Here is an 18,828-nt window from a genome sequence, read left to right as displayed (position 1 = left end):
GATAATGAAATGAAAGTATGTAAAGACTTGTAAGATGTCTACTTCAAGATACTCACTGGTGTTGCCTGCAGGGCCAAGGAAGAGCTAGAAAGCACTGAATCATGGTAACCAGAAAACCTGGCTGAGATTTGATAATGATCTTGAGGAGGATTGTGACATGATAATTGTTAGTTTAATTTTAAAACCTGCAAAATAATTATGAATGTTGATTAAAATGGATATGAGTATTGTAAAAACTCTGCATGTATTTAGTTATTATTCGTAGAGAGATTTTTTGGTTTAAGGGTCAATCTGCAGGATGATAGAACTAGAATTTTTCATCCCAAATTTTTATGGCATTTTAAATAATAGTCTGTGATATAAAATTCCAATTGATTCTGTGATCAGTACATTTTTTATGAATTAGCGACGAGTTGTTAATTTTTAACTTACAGCAGTGCTGTTTGTGCAGGGTCTGATGGGTCTTTGGTAGGTATGTTTGCGTCTGTGTGGGTGAAAAGGGGTTACTGGTGAGATCTCTTTTCCTGTCAGGGTTAACATGGGGAATAAGGATGATCACCAGCTGGATTGTAGAAAATTGCTGTGAAGTGGTGAGGTTGCAGGAGTGTTAACTTTTGCCACAGTTGTTAACACTGGTATATACTATATAGTATATGGTTTATTAATGTCGATGAAGATGATTCTCGTACGTACAACACAATGTTTATCAGAAAGAACGCAGCCAGCTTTACGAAGAGAATGAATCCACTCTAATTTCTCGGATTGCTGCCAACTAGGCCACTTTGCAACTCCGTTATTCCCAAGTGTTTGGGACTGTTTCTACAAGTTGCCACTTCCCTACCCTCTTTTTACTGAAAGATTCCGGGAAAATAACTGCTCAGTACTTAGGTTGTGGATACCTGCGTTTTACAGCTTAGTTGTGTGTGCTTCCCCCCTGGGCTTGAACTCTGGGGTCCATGGCATACACATTGGCTAGACCAGTTATAAACTGTTTTATCTCTCCAAATCTTATGTGACTATATATTATTAGAATTCTGAAAGGAGATTCCCTTTTTTGAAGTGTATTTGCAAACTGCTAAATTTCTGTTTATTTGTTCCTTGCTTCAGCTATATGTCAGTTTTATCTTGGAGTATAATTTTGTTTGATTTTAGTTTTACCTTAAAACACTGTATCAGTAAATAAATTTATGTTCTAAAATTTAGCTCTGCTTTTTCGGATGTCAAACTAGAAACAAGAATTGCACGAAGTACCAGAAATCAGCTTATTATTGGCATGTCATTAATATTTTTCTTTCATTTTCTCAACAAGGTACTTAAAAATAGGGCCTTAGTGCTTCCTATTAATGATCTACAATTCATGATGTGATCGCAGTATAATTCTGTAAATTGTGCGGTAGTCGTGAAGTGCAGGAGTATGAGAAATAAATAAATCCATTAGAGTTTGAAGTGAGTTCGTAATGAGTCTTAGCCTGGTTTCTTACTAAGTTATTTGCGGTTTTCCTGAGTTTCTCCACCAAAATTCTGATATAATGCATTAAAATATGCCAGAATTTCCTTAATTCTTTCACTGAACGCTGTCTAACATGTGCAGTTCATGAGGCATTTAGCATGAAGATAATTCTGTGTTTCACTTTGAAAGTAGAATGCTGTCTTTTCGTTATGGAGGCTTGGTCTGCATGGGATTTATGGTGGATAAAGTGTTACTGGAGTTGGTTTTTTGTGAGTTCTTTTGTCGTATCCTGTCAGTTATTGATTAAACAGTGTTCCATAATATCAGTGCAGTGTGTGACTGCAGGATATTATCAGTCTCATACCTGTTGGGACTTCAGCCCTGAAGTTTACTTTAGTGATGATTTTATTGCATGTCACTGTTTTGTTGAGGTGCATGAAGAATTTAATTTGAAACTGTTTGTCTGTGCTTAATAAGTTAATGGTACTAATGTTTATTTTGTTAGGTTTGTGCAAGTTGGACGCTCATTCTATACTCCTCCAAGCGGTAGTATTTTGAAACTGGGTGATGGACTAGAAATGTGGTATGGAGTGTTCCAAAGTGCCACTTTGGGCTGTAAGCCATTTGTGAACATTGATGGTCAGTATATTTAATGGTTGGTAATACTTGGTACTTAATACAGGGGCTTGTCTTAGTGTTAGCATTACCCTCTAATTTTTAGGTACCTTGTTTAGTTGGACAACATTCCTCAAACCCCTGAAATATTTATTGCAGATATTGTCAGTAGGCATATTTGAAAGTTAAATGTCAACTATAATCAGAATCACATGTGCACCAAAATACATAACCAGGTACTGAAAAAGACACTTTTCTGTTTGCCTCAGATGAGGTGTGCCAAGATTTATGGTAATGGATTTTGTTAATGGGTCATGTGTACTACGGGCCGCTGAACATTCTCTGGGAAACAAAATACATCAGGCATTGAAAACAGAATATATATGAGGTTTTTATGAAAAACGAGCAATATTTTTTCCATTCTTATCAATTATTGGTATTTGTTCTCTTTTTCATTTTTGTTTGTTATTGTGAGACCATTTTATTTCATAAAAGTTAATTGTGAAAAAGTTCTATCACTTTATTTTTAAATAATCCAGGCCATAAATTTGTTTCCAATGCTGAAATTCATTATCCAGAAGACGGAAATCTTCATACTCACCACTGTGAAAACCTCAAATCATTCTCATTATCATTAGTTTGTACAATTGCTTTAAAATAATTTGTCACCAAAGGGGTTAAGCAGAAATAAGGCATTTTTTTATCAAAAGCTTTGGGTTGGTGGTCCAGATTTCAGCTCTGAATACGGAACTTGGCATGATTTTTTAATTACATTACAGGTTTTCTGCGTAATGTTGTAAATTATTTTTCCTTGTATTGAATTAAAATTATATCATATTGAAAAAAGATTTGAAATAAAAGTTGTAGATGTGTATGGGATATATGTATTACTTGTGTAATGCTCATTTTGAGAAGATTGATAAAGTTTGCAGAGTTGTGTAAAATAAAATAATTTATAGTCACGTACATTTTTAAAAATGGGCCATCTGGTATGTAGAACCCTTCAGTGGAACTGTGAAATCAGTTGAAGAGTATGAATACTGAAGTAATCATACTGCAGCACTAAGTTTATTTGTTACATTTATTTCTGATTTAATTGTGATAATTATGTTTTACAGTGACACATAAAGGTTTTCCATCACCACAAAATGTTGTGGATGCCATTCATGAAATCTGCAGACCTCAAGATGACTGTGAGTTGAACGACGATCAGAAGGAAGATTTCAAGAGCTATATCCGTGGTAAGGGTGAGAATAGTTACTGAAACACTGCATTATCCCTTTCAGTACCAAGCCAGTACATTATGCCATAAGACTGCGAAGCCAGTTAAGAGATATATTTTTCTTTGGAAATGTATTTTAAACTTTCAAGAGAACTGTGTTCATATATGAGCTGTTAAAAGCAAGTAAAACTTTCGTTTTGCAAAATACATTTTCAAATTAACATTGAATTTTCACATATAAAATAATGTTCTTCAAAGATGAAAAAGTTATGAACACAATTAATACAAGTTGGTAGGAAACCACAACAAATTCATTGTCAGCATTGTTATTCACAGCAAAAGCATTACAGAGATCAGATGGATAATGCTGTTTAAGGAAATAATTGTTGTTTATTCTGAGAATCATGAAAACCATAAATGCAAATTATAAAAGTTATTGATTGTTAAAAAAGGTGGAACATGTAGTTAACACTGAACTTCAAAGACTTAACGTTATGAAGAAAATAATATGGTTGAAAACTCTGTTGATCAGGGACCATTATGTCCCTTTAAAATTCACTTCGTAAGGTTTTCAAATGTGGCCTTTTCAAGTAAGGTGTTTGAACTATGGGGTCTGTGCTAACTATATGCTGGTCTTTTAAATTGTGGGCATAAGAGGAGAAGTGACATTATATACTTTTCTCAGGAGGGACAAAGTTATTTTAAATATTCAGCATTGTGTGTAGGCCTATTGTTAATTTATTTATATTTTGTTAACGTACATACAGATTTGTGTCCTCACACTATAACATCTGACTGTTTGTTTAGCTATTTGAATAACATAACATGAAGATGGCTGTTTTCTGGGAACTTCTGCCAGACTGCATGGCACTATAACCCAGAAGACAGTCATCTTCATGCTCATCACCTTGAAAATCTTAAGTCCTACTAACCAGCAACATGATTTGGTCCATAGGAGTTATTTCCTTTGTGCATGAAGGTTTTGAATTCTAGTTTAAATAGCATTTTCTAAAAGCTTAATGAACCTGCAGTCAGAGGCTTCTATTAAAAGAAACTTATTTTAGAAATTAATATAGCCAGTTAGCTCAGTATGACTATGGACTGGATGACTAGTGTTAGATTCCCAGCAGAGGCAGAGGATTTTTCTACAAGTCCCTGCATCCAGACCAGCCCACCCAGACTTCTTTCGTGTGGGTAGTAGATAGGCCTTTCTGCAGGGGTAAAGCTTGGATAGGGCATGCCGCTGAACAAATCATTCCCATGTAATGCAGAGGTCAAGGACAAATACCAGCTTTATGTCCTATCCTGTCAAGTGCCTTCATTGTGTGTGGTGGGGAGTTTATTTTCATTGTATGTGTAACAGTCTAAAAGTATACAGGTTGTCGGTCTTCAATTTTGTTTGTTTCAGACTTAAAGGTTGATTACACGATCCCTAACAACCCGACCAGCAAGCGAACATTCAGGGTAAACGCAATTGCTGAATGTCCAGCAAAATTACGGTACGTTCAATCTTTTGTGAGCTACAGTCATATCTTTATGTTCACATGTTTTTCATCAGTAGATAGCTTTGAATGTACAGGAATGTTTCTGACTTCACATGTGCAGTTATATGAAATGAGGAATATGTTAGCTACAAGTTTGCCTTGATGATTTCTACCATCTGCTGAAATCTCTTTGAATTTTTTCCCTGGAAATAGGTATCTGTGTTAAACAGAGAATTCTTTAAAGTGGTAAAAATTCAGTTTCCCTGAGATTGCATTATGAGTATATTTTATGATGTTATAGGAATATTTTGCTTTACATGTAATGTTTTTTGATTATAAAGATTTCAGTTGGATGATGGTCAAAGGATATCAGTTCAAGATTATTTTGCCCATGTCAAGCATATACAACTGAGATTTCCACTTCTTCCATGCCTTCATGTTGGTTCACTTAAGAGAGAAAAGCCAGTATATCTTCCACCAGAGGTAGAGTACGCGACTGTAATCTTGAGACTTGCAAGGAATGCAGGAAGTCCGAAGTGTTAAAGGCTGACGCCATTTTTCCTCCTTCACCTCAATTCCCCACACCGCAAGTCTCAAGATTACAGTCTTACACTGTAAGAAACCTTATTTTGAATAGATGTAAATCAGCCCCTATAGAAGAGGGTGGGACTGATTACTCCCTGACTGTATTTGGACTGTTTTAAATACAGCTGACATTATTGTCATTTTATGTAGTAGAAGGGAATTTTCCTTTCCATACAGATGGTAAATTTTGTTTTTCCATTTATTGTATTTGATTCTTCCTTGGATTTCCTCTCATTGGTGTGGACTGTCTTATAACAAAGCCTTCTCCATTCTTCACTCTCCTCTTGTATCTGTATGTCTTAATTCACTTAGTCTGTCCTCATGCTTGGTCTCTCAGTCTGTTTCTCAAATCACTGGAAGGTTTAGATTATAAAGAATTAATTTACTTATTTTGCATGTGTTTGTGTTTTTTACTCATATTTACAGTGCTTAATTTCAAATATTTAAAAACAGAGTTCTAAGAGTATCAGATGTAAGAAAAATATATTTAGTGATTTGTGAACTGAGTTATACAATGATTTATAGAGTTTCTGTATTGTTAGGTTAGTTAAAACCAGGACATATTTCTAGAAAGAATTGGCAGTGCTTTTATGGCATGTCTGACAATTTTAACATGTTTTGACAATCTTTATTTTTTATATTTTAAAGCAAAATTGCTGGTATTCCTTACTGGTGCATGCTGCCACAAAGAAGGCACTGGTTACAGGGGGCTGAAAAGTAGATCAGTTGGGGAAGCAAGAAATATAAGCAGAATTTTATTTGGGATACTCTTGGAAAGCAGTATTTTTTTAAGATTTATGTTTTGGGCATATAACTAAATGATTTCACTTTGCTTGAAACCTGTAATTTACATGAACATGCATTGATAAATTTCATGATATTATGAATCTGCTCTGATCATGCATTGAAATGCAGTTCTTTTTTTACAGTTGTGTGAGTAACAGACAGACTTCTGCAATGATAAGGCATACTGCAACAAGCACTGATACGAGAAAACAAAAAATAATGGACATGGTATGTTATCTTGGTTGTTTTTCTTACTGTAGCTGATATTGTTTTCTTTATTTTGTTAAATTACTTCCAGTATGTCTTGTAATCTGAATTTTTGCTTTGTACATAACTTGAACACACATTTAGTTATCATGTTCATAAAATGAAACTCACGCACCAGACGTCAAAATTGGGTGATTAGTACTTCTGCTGAATATTTGGGAGGTTCTTGGTCCAAGGCCTAGCTATTGTGGTTTGAATTTTAGTAATTCTCTTCAACTTCTCCAGGTAAGTGCTGGGATAGTGTTTTAAGACAAGGCCATGACTGGTTACTTCCACATCCTTCACAATTCAAAAGTCTTTATCTCCTCATTAAGCACTATATTCTCTATATAAACTGTGCAATTAAGAAAGTGTTGTGTAATGAGGAGCACAAAACACATTCATTGTGCCAATATTTTCTTACCTATATTGGACTATTTGTATGTTGGACACCATTTCATAAATTTATTGAACAAATACTACAAGCGACACACAATGAAACGACGTACAGATGAAAAAGGTAACCTTCTAATTTGCATCAAGGTAGAGGTTTACGATATGAGAGCCATTCACCACATGGCAAACATAAAAGAATTATTTTAAGTTCTTGCGTCACTTTGTCCAAGGTGTCGCAACTTCCACTGAATTTGGATATGTGTATCTAATTCATGAAGAATGTGTGGCCGAGGAGGTTAGTAATCTGCATCCCTTGCGTAACCCCATTAGTGTCGGGTCAGGGGTTCTGGGAGGCCACGTGCAAGGCAGGTTTTCATAAAGGTAGTCACCGACTTCCAAACGCCAGAGTTGCAGTACACAATCCTGCCGGAACTAGGAATCCTGTTGTGGAAAATCTTCTGACAGTTGTGGCATTAACCACTGTTGCAATATGTTGAGATATGTGATGCCTGTAATTGTGCTTTCTGCAAAAAAAGATCTGACCATAAACCTTTGTTCTGGATAAATAGCATGTGGCTTTTTGGTACCCCAGATCTGGACATTATGTGTGCTCACACATCTAATCAGCTGGAAAGGTGTGGAGAACCTGAGGATGCCCTTGGGCTTTCTCACCAAGCTTCAGTCCATGGTCTAACCCAAACCCAATCTTGTCCTTGAAGTTGAATTTGTGGGCATCTGTCTGGCATGTTTTTCAGCAAAGATCATTGTTCCATGTATCTCTTATTGTATGAACTTTTATGTTCTGATCATAATTTGTCATGGAGTGAATTATGATTAAGGCCATTTCATATTCGTACAATACACGTTCTTGTAATGAGTATTACGAACCTGATGAACGGTTGAAGTCACAATGTGGGAGGATGGTCCTGTCTCAAGACGCTGTTAAGCCACGATGGCATGATGGCATTTATGTGATCAGTGATCAAACAAACTTCTCATGCTGCCTCCTATCAGTGGTCACATGAATTATTTGTTATGATGTCCATAGCAGCACCGATGACATAATTGTCTATACTAATATCAGTAATATGAATTATTTAAGCTGCAAACTGTCAGTGGCTTGGCAGCCCAGCATAATGTATTAGGTTAATTTGTTGTTATAGTGACATCAGAAGAAAGTATCTTCTGTGGATGGAAGTGAATTAGTGAGCTTTCTAAAAATTAATTATAGTATTTCTGTGGTGTAATCCGTAACTGTATCACTTTTGCGGATTAAGACGATAAATATGAGTGTGTGTGAAAAGAATAGTTATAGCAAATGGAGGGATCAATTACTATTCCTATATATGATGAATAGCCACGGTGGTCTAGCGGTTAGAACGCTAGCCTTGTAATCCAGGGCTCTTGGGTTCGATTCCCTGCGGTGCCCGAATTTATAACTTGTGTTGGGCAAGGCCGTGGTCTAGGCATCCCAACAATTATTCCATTCACACACAGAAGAAGGCAATGGCAAACCACTTCTGGATCATCTGCCAAGAACGTATATGAACAGGTCCCAGTCCGAGAAAAGGATGCAAGGATCCTGTTCATATGGACCTGTCGTCAGACAGAACACTAAATAAATAAATATATGATTAAGGAGATAATGTTAAGCAGTGTGTGGTGTAGAGTACACCTTTGGAACCTTTGTGTCTTCCAAAGAGTATTACTTTTCAATTTTGGTGTTGCTTTAACATAAAAATGAGAATGTGAATTATGTGATGAAGTACAATATTAGTGTTGTTTTTGATACCTTCACACACCATATTATTCATTTGATATCGCCACCATTTCATAAAACTTTAATGTCATATCTTATTTTATTTTATTGTTTTGTATGCATTTGATTCTTGCTTTGCAATTTTAATCTATTCCATGGTAGGATCATTGGAATTTATCTGTTCAGTTGCAGAGAGACTATTTTGAAGTGAGAAAATTCCAGTAGTGTGTCAGGACTTATATTGCATGTGTTATTGGACCAGGACTTTTGATAGGCCTTCATATAGTGTGGTCAGCTTTTTTGATAGATAATATCTGAGTTTCATAACCTTTAGGTGTATAATTGAGAAGTGATAAGTAAATATAATGTATATTGAAAGTAGTAATAATTTCATATGATGTGTAGGTGATTGGTTGCGTAGTGTGGATGGACGTGAAGTTACATTCCAAACCATCGACTCAGTTCTAACAAATCTCAGCACTCCTGGTAAGGCAAGCTGTAGTGTTTTGTATAGCATGTGGAACTGCTAAGAATCTGATGTTAATTTATGTTAACAGTTCATGTTTCCCTTACAGGTAGAGCTGAAGTTGCAGCGAGTTGCAGGTCGTGATGTTACAGCACAGTTGTCAGTTGAAAGCCCACCCAAGGTTTGTGTCTTATATGCTCAGGCATTGTAACATTTTGGAAAAGTATTGCGTACAGGGCTTTGAAATTAACATTCATGGACCAGAGTCCTCTTTGAGGACTGATAGTTGCTCAGCTAGTCAAGAAATTTACTACCTTTATGGAACCTGGATGTTTACAAGGACCTGTCACTGTGATGGTGAGCTAGAGGAATTCTCTTCACACCGTTTCTTGAAGTTCCATTCTAACTTTACCATTCCATCTAGGCCTGTATTTTTCAGAAGGTTTATTCCTTATTCTTTCTGACTAATATTTTGTATGAATTATTTATTTCTTTTATGTGCTACGTGTTCAATTTCATCTTGTATCTCGTCCTTAATTTGATCAGAGTGCCCAGTACTGTTGATAAAACTGTTTTTCTGAAAATGTGAGTGCCAGATACAAGTATTAGTTACGTCGTCTGTGCAAGATGTTCCCAAGTGATTCATAATGAGAGATGTGTTGGAAACATGAAAAGTTGCATGTGTCAAACTCAGTACATATCCCAATGCATGTATTTGTCTTTGGCCAAAAATAATTTTAATATAAGTGTTGTGTGGGAGCATGAATGATTAAAAATTGACTTTGTTGAGTCAGAGACTGGTATTTATCAGTGAATGTGCTGCCATAAGCATTTCAGAACTTGAAGGTAGAATGCTTAATTGAATTTTTGAAGCAGGAGATTTGTAATGAGTCATTCGTTTGATGTCAGTAAAGCAAGCAGTTGAACATGGTTTTGATATTTGGAAATTTGGAGTTTGGTTTCTGGGTTGTACTGGTAGACTGAATTCTTAGAAGCAGTCAGTATTTTTTTTACAAAAAAAAAATTTGATGCTCTGTTTTAACAGTTTATCATCCATACTTTTTCATAAAGAAACAAGGCACTATGCCAATACAGACTTCAGCCAGAAAACTAACAATTTCTAAGACAGACAACTTCTGAATGATGCAGTCATGTGATAGCAGCAGGTTCCAGCTCAGCAGCATTACTAATTGCTACACAGAAACATCTGTCTTGTTGTTTATTATTGGATCTTGTATTGTCCCTTTATGGTGGCTGTTGTAAACACATTGCTCCAAATATTTGCTGAACAGTTTTTTGCACATGTACTTCAATCCATATTAAGAGGTCAAAGCCTTTTCCATTTCATCTTGAGTCACATACCACTAGTAAAAATAGTACTGGACTTGTGTAAGAACTTGTTCGAAAATATATCTTGCGGTAGTGTGTAATTTCTGTGGAAAGACTGCATTTTATAATTTTGGAGCAAAAATAATTACTCACAGCGTTTATATTTGATTTCCGTCGAGGCTCTTAATTTTTGAAGGTGGCACATAAATGTATACAAAATTTGTTATGTACTGCTACAAACATCTGCACACTTTTATGTATGTATTTTAATCACGAAACCAAAACTTACTATTACATCCAGGGAATTCAGCAGTCAGATTTGGTGAAACAGCTATTAAGGGACCACTGGTGCTGGTGAACTGAGCTGTGTTCTACAGGAACTCCCAGTAGGAGTGTTATACCTCACACAAGAAGGTCTTACTGAAGGAGGTCCTGAGAACCAGGGTGTTCTGTATTGCTACCCAGCTCCTATGCAGAGCAATACGCTGTGTTCTGCACGAGAAGCCTTCATTACATTGCAGCATCTTCTTCCTGATGTGGCCCCATCTCCGCCAGTGAGGTGAATGTCCATACTGCAGCAATCAACTATATTGAAGTTCAGTACAGTGAAACCTCTATCCATCGTTCCCGGAACTATCGTTTTCCCGGATGCATCGTCCGTTTTGTTCGGTCCCGGATACATCCCATATAAAATAATGTTACATTTTCCCGCTTCTATCGTTCCTCGAACTATCGTTTTATCGCATCGATCGTTCAAAAATCTTAGTCCCGGCCCACAATTTTCCCGCAATGATCGTTTCTGAGAATTTAAAATGCTGGGTTTAGAGATAAATTAATACCGAAAGACGCACAATGTTTTTGGAATAAACAGTAGCGGTAACCTGTTATGTCGCCCAACCAGCACAGATTCTTTTGGAATGAGGGGTCAGCGGTGCAGGGGTGATAGTTGGAGTGAATGGCGGTGCCCATTGTCAGAAATTTTACGATTTTAATTATGGTGCACTCATATTTCGTTCCAGCGATGCCAGATGGCATGTGCAGTGTGAATTTCTTCACAAATGCTTTTATTATAAGTACAAAGGAAAGGCTGGCGGCACTTTTCATTCTTCTGGTTCATCTTGTTTCCAGTGGTTCAGGGTCTTCTACAGCTACGTTTCGTTGAGTTCGGCAGTAATAGTACTTCCATTTTTCCTGTTATAGTCCGCGAAGGTTGAGGGAGCGGTGAGGAAGAGGGAGAAACGACGAATGCGAGCCCGAACTTTGCTGAGGTTTGCCGAAGCACACGCTGCATTGGCAAAAGTGAAGTCGTTCTTTTATGCGCATAATATTAGTGAACGTGACGAAGAAAGCATTTTGAACGTGGAAAGGGCTCTGTTTGGCCTAAAACGTAAAGTTTCGACAAACCAGTTGCCCATTAAAGACTTTTTTGGTAAAAAGAAGTAACTTTGAAACAGAAACATTGTTTGTTTTTTTAAAATTTTTAATGCTTTCCCGCATCTATCGTTTTCCCGCATTCATTGTTTTTATTTCCCACCCCCGCCGAAAACGATGCATCGAGGATTAAGAAAGCACGAGTTACATATTTACTTCCTTTCATGCCTTCGTGGCTTGATGCTTAATCACAAGGACATTTAACTTTTTAAATCCGTCCATTTAATTTAATATATATAGCCCAGTTATAATACGAGGCTCGTCCTCAAAGTAAGTTTCCCTTGGGCCGTTTACAGAAACAAAACACAATTTCATGGAAATATTTATTGCAACAGATACAGCAAGTGTCCAGCTATTTTTCAACATATTCGCCACCGGAATTGAGACATTTGTCATACCGTGGGACCAACTTTTGAATACCTGTGTCGTAGAAGTCTGCCGCCTGGGATTGGAACCACTGTGTGACAACCATCTCCGCCTCTCTGTCATTCTCAAAACGCTGACACTGACCGGACAGGAATTTCTTGAGGTGTAGGAAAAGATGGAAATCACTGGGAGCGAGGTCCGGGCTGCAGGGTGAATGATTAAACACCTCCCAGCTGAACTCCTGCAGGAGACTTGCTGTCCGTCGAGCCGTGTGCGGCCTAGCGTTATCACTGACCGCACTTCACAGTCGGCGGAAGCTGGAATAAGAACCTCCATCTTCAACAGCTGCAACGATGCTACTGTGAGAACGCGGGAGGTGCCGTTAGTGCATGCGCCATGCTACGTCATTGCTCTATCACGTACGCACAGTCGCTTCGCGCAATATAAGGTTTGCTAGCTGTGGGACGAGTGGGAAACTTACTTTGTGGACGCGCCTCGTAGTTTATGAAAATTTATTGCTCCCCTGACAAGTGTGGGGCAGTTACGTGTTCTGAAACACTACAACAAAAGACTGTCTAATTCTTTTTTACATTAGTCTATCGACTAGAGGCTCCTCACCTTGGAGACCTGTTGCGGATATGGGTACGAACCTGCGCGACACCTCATATTACATATCTTGCATTCAGAAATGTTGTTATTTTATCTGAGATTTGGGTATCTCATAGTGGTGAAGGTGTCAGTTGAATCAGTAGTGTTCTGGATTGTATGTGACCGATGATACTGCATGGAGTCACGACCCCGAAGATAAGATTTTTGTGGTGTTTGGGAAAAGTCTACTATTTTCAGAAAATAAAGTCACCTTTTCTTCAAGTCAAAATATTGACAGGTTTTTTATTATTTCTCTGTTTCAAGATTAATGACAGCACTTACTACTGAACCTAGGATCTTTTGTATACTAAACTAATACTATAAGCAGTAGAATAATTTATATAGTGACTTAGGAAAGATTCCTTTTCGTTAAATAGTGCCAGTTTCACCTCTGAGTCAGTGCTTGACTGGACTTGAAAGTTAGTAATTCAACTTTTATTTTGTACTTTTGAAATGTTTCTTATAGGTGTCCCTTGCGTGAAGCTGTGCAAGTAACAGCTGATTTGGTGCACAGCTTACAGTTCAACTATCAGACCCTTTCACGGTAAGTATAATCAACAGTTGCTACCCTTATTTATTATACAGAATATCCCTGGGGAAAGTGTACGAACTGGAGATGATAAATGAACTGATATTTGTAAGGTTTGAGTTTTTAACAAATGGTGAGTATGAAGATTTGTGTCTTCTGGGTTACTGCGCTGTGTAGTCTGGTTGTAGCATAGTTAATTGTAGGTCTTATCTTTTTTGGACAGGAAAGTGTTAAGGGGCTGGATTATGTATGTATGTCCCTGGCAAGATTCATTATCTTATGGTAGACACTGTATCATCAGATTCCTCTGTAGTTGGTTATCTTCATATTTAATGTATACTTACGACTATCAAAATAAGATAACCAGAGATGTTTAATATCTGTTTTTTTGCAACCTATTTTGGTGTAATGTTTTACAAAAGCTTATGGAGATGTGATGTTACCCTTAATTTGGTCTTATTTGAATAATAATTGGTAGAACCATATATTTTATATTCTGATACTTAACTTTTATTAAAGGGACAAGAAATGCTGGTGGTTCTGTTGGAATCTGGAGGATGCACAGTTAGGAATGTACAGGGTACTTTAACTTTTATGCACAAACATACTCGATATACAAAAAATACAATATACAAATATACACAGATATAGTGAGTCTGCTAAATCTGTTTTATAAGAATAACAAGATTCAAAACCTTTCATTGTTCAGGACTGTTGTGTGAGCAAGCAAAATCCTCTGGTCATTCATATGGGCAGTGCGACATGATTCCATGAAATGTGTGCTGGTTAAAAAGAAAGAGAAATTGCATTTACAGGTCATAGGGAAATATGAGAACAGTGATGGATATCCATGAGGCATGTGCTTCTTAGAACACTGGCATCAGTTGCAAAGAATGGTCAGTGATTTTTAGTGATCATTGCATATAATTTGTTTCTGTTCATTGATTTTTCATTTCTTTAATTGACAAATATGATTTTACAGTCCACAAAACTTTGTTGAGTTTACATTTTGCTATGCAGGATGACCTGAAAGTCACTGTGGTTTTAGAAGTCTAGAAACTCTTAACACTTAGAACATATTAAGGAACAAATGCTGAGAAAGAATGTATTAGTAAATTTTTTACATGTCTGTTTTGTAGCCTCTAGTTAATAACTGACTTCAGCCCTTACATTCAGCAGCATCCCTGGAGTTATTGTTTCAGCAGCTGTTTGAGTAATCTAAGTTGGCCACTTGCCCGTTTCACGGGTACGTGGTACTTCGTAGCCCCATATGCCACACCACACAAACTGCAATTTCTAGGCATTGCAATCAAAATCTTTGTGTAAGACTGAGTGTATTGTTGGTTTTGGTATTTGCAGTTATATAACGGCTGTCTTATTTGATATCTTCTTTGAATGCTTTGTTGACCTTTTTGTAGGCATGCCATTACTCGTTTGTTCAGATTTCTCGTACCAATCTCTCGTCCAGTTTTGTTTTTGTTGCTAGGTGGATCTTGGTGGTATGTTTGCCAAAATGTTCATTTGCACACTAGTAACAAGACTCCGATCTCGATATAAAATCTTATGAACAATTTCTGTATCATGTGAGCTGCAGGCGGCCTCACACTTAGGGAGATTCAACGTCGCGTTCAGCCACGTGATGTGGGAATAATGCTTTGTAACTTTGGCTCCGATACCTTAAGAATACAATCTGTCTACAAATCAACTGATTTCTGCAATGACCATTAGACATGTATATAAATATAGGTTATAAGTCTAAAACGTAGGCTGATGATACACATGGTGGTGATGAAATCTGTTATGGTACAATTTACCATTTTAGTAAGTTTACCCTTATTAATACATATTGATCTTTTATGAAGGAGGTCAGAGTCGGAATCACAGATTTTAGTACCGACTCCACAGCCCTGCTAGTAACAGACTTAAATTCAGTTAACCACAGCATGCATTGTGATTTCACTTGTGGGCTGTCCTTTTGTACCAAAGCATATCATCATGTATGTAAGTCTGATGCAGGAACACATTACTTTGTAATTGGCTCAAGCTTTTGGTTAAATTTTCATTTCAATATTCTGTTTCTTCAGTGTGTATTTAGTTAAAAAATTGAGACGCCTAAAACTCTTTTTGTGAGTGACTTTCTGGACTCTCTTTAATATTTATTAACAAAGTGATACGATATTCTGTTCCCAGTGTATGAAAGGAATGACTGTAGAGATACAGTAGGCTGTAGATTAAGCAGGTTAAAATAGTTTGTGTTTCAACAAATTCATTCTCAAATTTGGAAGAAACATAGTTCTCATGCTATTGAATTTCCAGCATGTATGATTAATTCTTCGTGATGCATATTAGTGAACTGTGATTGTTATGGTTCTGTTACAGATTGGAAGGATGCACTGGACCAGATGTATGTTATGTTGAACAGGCTCAAGACACACTTGCACATATTCAAAAGCTTGGTATTCCAGCTGTAGCTGTCAAATGGTAAACAATGATGTTAAATAAATATGCACTTTAATAACATTACTGAGAACTTCATGTATCAGTGTTATAACTATGGTACTTGTTGAACATTTTCAACAAAGTCTGCACCTCTTCGCTCTTTGAGAGCAACCTTTATTCACAGAAAAACATCAAAATAAATATTTATATATATCATATTGGCTTTTATATAATACAGAATCTTTAGATGGGAAAATTTGCGTCAGTACTACTTGCCTAATTTTATGTCTGCCACCAAGAAATGGAAGAAACTAGTGAAGTGTTACGTATGGAGTGTCGCACTGTATGGAGCAGAGACTTGGACACTCAGGAAGAAGGAACAGAAATACCTGGAGAGTTTTGAAATGTGGTGTTGGAGAAGAATAGAGAAGATCAGGTGGACGGATCGAGTGACCAACGAAGAAGTATTAAGGAGAGTCAACGAGCAAAGAAACATTCTGCAGGCGATTACACGAAGGAAAGCTAACTGGCTGGGACATATTATGAAAAGGAATGGGTTACTGAGTGACATCATCGAAGGCCAGGTTGAAGGAAAGCGAGGACTGGGAAGAAGACTGATACAGCTAACCGACGACCTTAAACAAGGAAAGAAGATGACGTTCCAGGAATTAAAGCGAGAAGCCGAGAATAGGGTTAACTGGAAAGCTCTTTTTGGGCAGAGCAATGGACCTGTCGTAAGACAGAACACTTAATAATAATAACCAAGCAATGGCTCATCAGAGTTTTACATGGAAAGAAGTAGCCTGTTGGAGATTTATTTTTCATAATTATTTTAATTGATTTCCATTTTAAACATTCTTGGTAATAAGTGAATAAAACAGGCAGGAGTTGACAGTCCATAAGTACTTACTGACAGTGTCACCACATAATATAAAAAAAAATATTTAGGTTGGCATCAGGGCCACGTCCACAGGTGATACAGCCTGAAATGGTTCCTGTGCGCAAAACATCACCCAATTTTCTTGGGTTTGTTCGGTCTGCTGATCCATCAACTCCGTCTAAACATGCATCACTAGTGAGTGAGTGTACAGTTATTTATCTTTATCCACATTTGTATGAAAATTGGTTTAATCATAAAGTAGTATCTTATATTAATTACCCCATGACTCATTCTCATCCAGTCTATTTTGTTATGTAATGTACTACAAGTAGAAAAACATTAAGTTGAATTTTGTAATTATACTAATATATACTGCAGTTTAATTACAGTGGGACCTGCTTCAGTGTAAAGGCTTTCTTCTAGGGATTGCAACTGAATTCTCTCAGTTTTGGAATATCTTTTGTTTAAAGTTTTGCTCATTTTACAGCTCATATTACTCTGATAGAGGAACCTTATGTGAGAATTTCTTTACTTTGACTTTACTATGACTTTTCCTGGCTCCAAGATAAACATTTTGTGATAAATTTATAGTACAAACAGTGCAAAAACACACACACGTACAGTGTAAAATTGATATTGTTTTACGTACTTTTTTTGTGTCTGCTATTTTAGAGGTGAAATTTCTCTCTTGCTCCACCATTAAATTTGTTGTTTGTGGTTTCAGTATCTCGCACTGTTCTTAACTCTTGTCGTTTCTCTCCATTCATGAGGGTTAGAGTTTGAATCCCATTTTATTTAATGCCATATTTTTAACTTGTTAGGTTATGTAGTTTCAGATACCAGGATGATTTGTGAATGATGAATTGGAAAAAAATGTGGCTCCTAAGGGAGAAATTGAGAAAAATGTGTAGAAGGTTTGCCTCTTAATTCCATGTCTCTAGAAACTGTAGAATCAGCTACTTTTATTAGTAATCTGTTTTCTCTGTAACTTCATCTGAAGATGCTTGAACATAGGAAATACTTAAGTCAGGATGATTCCTAGTTTAATGAAAATAAAATGGACTTAATATGAAAGAATGTTAAGATGCTGAAGGTGTCTCAGTACAAGGCTCAACTTCGGAGGATTCGGCCAGCCAGGCGACGAGCGTAGTGAGTGAAGAGGCTGTTCCTATACTAGGTCGACGAGCAGAGAGAGAGAGCAGGGTAGTCGCCGTGGTAGCGATACAAGTGCCACGCTCACATTCAGAACGATCTGACAACTCAGATTCAGACTGGGAGCTGCAACAGCCACAGTTGCACAAGGATTGCAGTACTTGTGCAGATAAACTTCTTTATTTGTGGACTTATACTAAAATTGCTGTTTGAACTTAATTCTGTCCATGAAATCTTTCAATTTGCTATTCTGATATGAAATTACTTTTTAGCACTGAGTTGCTAAGATTAATTGTTTTTTGGTTTTGTGAAGTGATTCAGTAAAATGGTCTTGATTAATTTTTGGAACAATCTGATTTTAACGTGTTTATCGTTGAAATAAATTGAGCAGAAGCCGTAACAGGCATGTATGAAATTTAATTTTTTGTTTTATTGCCACAGAACAAAATTCTAAGGTTAATGGATTCTACTTGCCTTGAGAATTCAGTTGTTAGTCAGCTTCCTGTCATTGTTAGCTGTTTTTAATTTTGAGTTCTAATTTGCATTTTGGTTGTTTGTGCGCCTGACATTGACAGTGTTCTTTCTACTTGGAACTTGATCACTGTCTTCAGTAGTAATGTTACTAAAAATATTTTAATAATTTTGTCTAATTTTACGGTGGACTCTGAATAGCCAGTTTGACTTGTCTGACATGGGACAGTCTTTGCTTAATGACATCAGTTGATATATTACCTTCAAAGTAAGTGCATGTCCTGGATTGGAAAGATAAAAAGGACATTTCTGTTACATCATATCATTTCGTGATTTGAAAGTGGTGGCCGAGAAATCAAAATGGAGTGTAATATTGAACCAAGATGTGCAGTTAACTATAACCACACCTTGGGAGAGGTAGGCTTTAGTGATTAAAATATAGAATCATCCCTGATTGGAAGGGAAAGGGGATTAAAATAGTACAGATCTTGCATAACAGTACATGTTGCATACATAGTGTACAACTCATCACAGGGGAAGTTTCATAATCTGAAATTCAGATTGCCATAGTTCA

General features: G+C 36.8%; 1 pseudogene across 1 annotated transcript in view; it reads left to right on the top strand.

Moving 5' to 3' along the window:
- The window catches only part of LOC110831219 (uncharacterized), a 34,669-nt pseudogene that overhangs the window by 3,417 nt on the left and 12,424 nt on the right, over positions 1–18,828 (top strand). The window contains exons 4-12 of the transcript XR_015533014.1: positions 1,956–2,089; positions 3,184–3,306; positions 4,696–4,786; positions 6,286–6,370; positions 9,119–9,190; positions 10,640–10,897; positions 13,250–13,327; positions 15,692–15,793; positions 16,700–16,830. The product of XR_015533014.1 is annotated as an uncharacterized LOC110831219 (transcript). The remainder of the gene's footprint in view (positions 1–1,955; positions 2,090–3,183; positions 3,307–4,695; positions 4,787–6,285; positions 6,371–9,118; positions 9,191–10,639; positions 10,898–13,249; positions 13,328–15,691; positions 15,794–16,699; positions 16,831–18,828) is intronic.

Source organism: Zootermopsis nevadensis, unplaced genomic scaffold, assembly GCF_977971745.1.
Source record: "Zootermopsis nevadensis isolate Lab colony 2312 unplaced genomic scaffold, Znev_1.0 Znev_ptg000083l, whole genome shotgun sequence".
Lineage (NCBI taxonomy): Eukaryota > Metazoa > Arthropoda > Insecta > Blattodea > Termopsidae > Zootermopsis > Zootermopsis nevadensis.
This window is presented reverse-complemented; position numbering and strand designations above follow the sequence as displayed.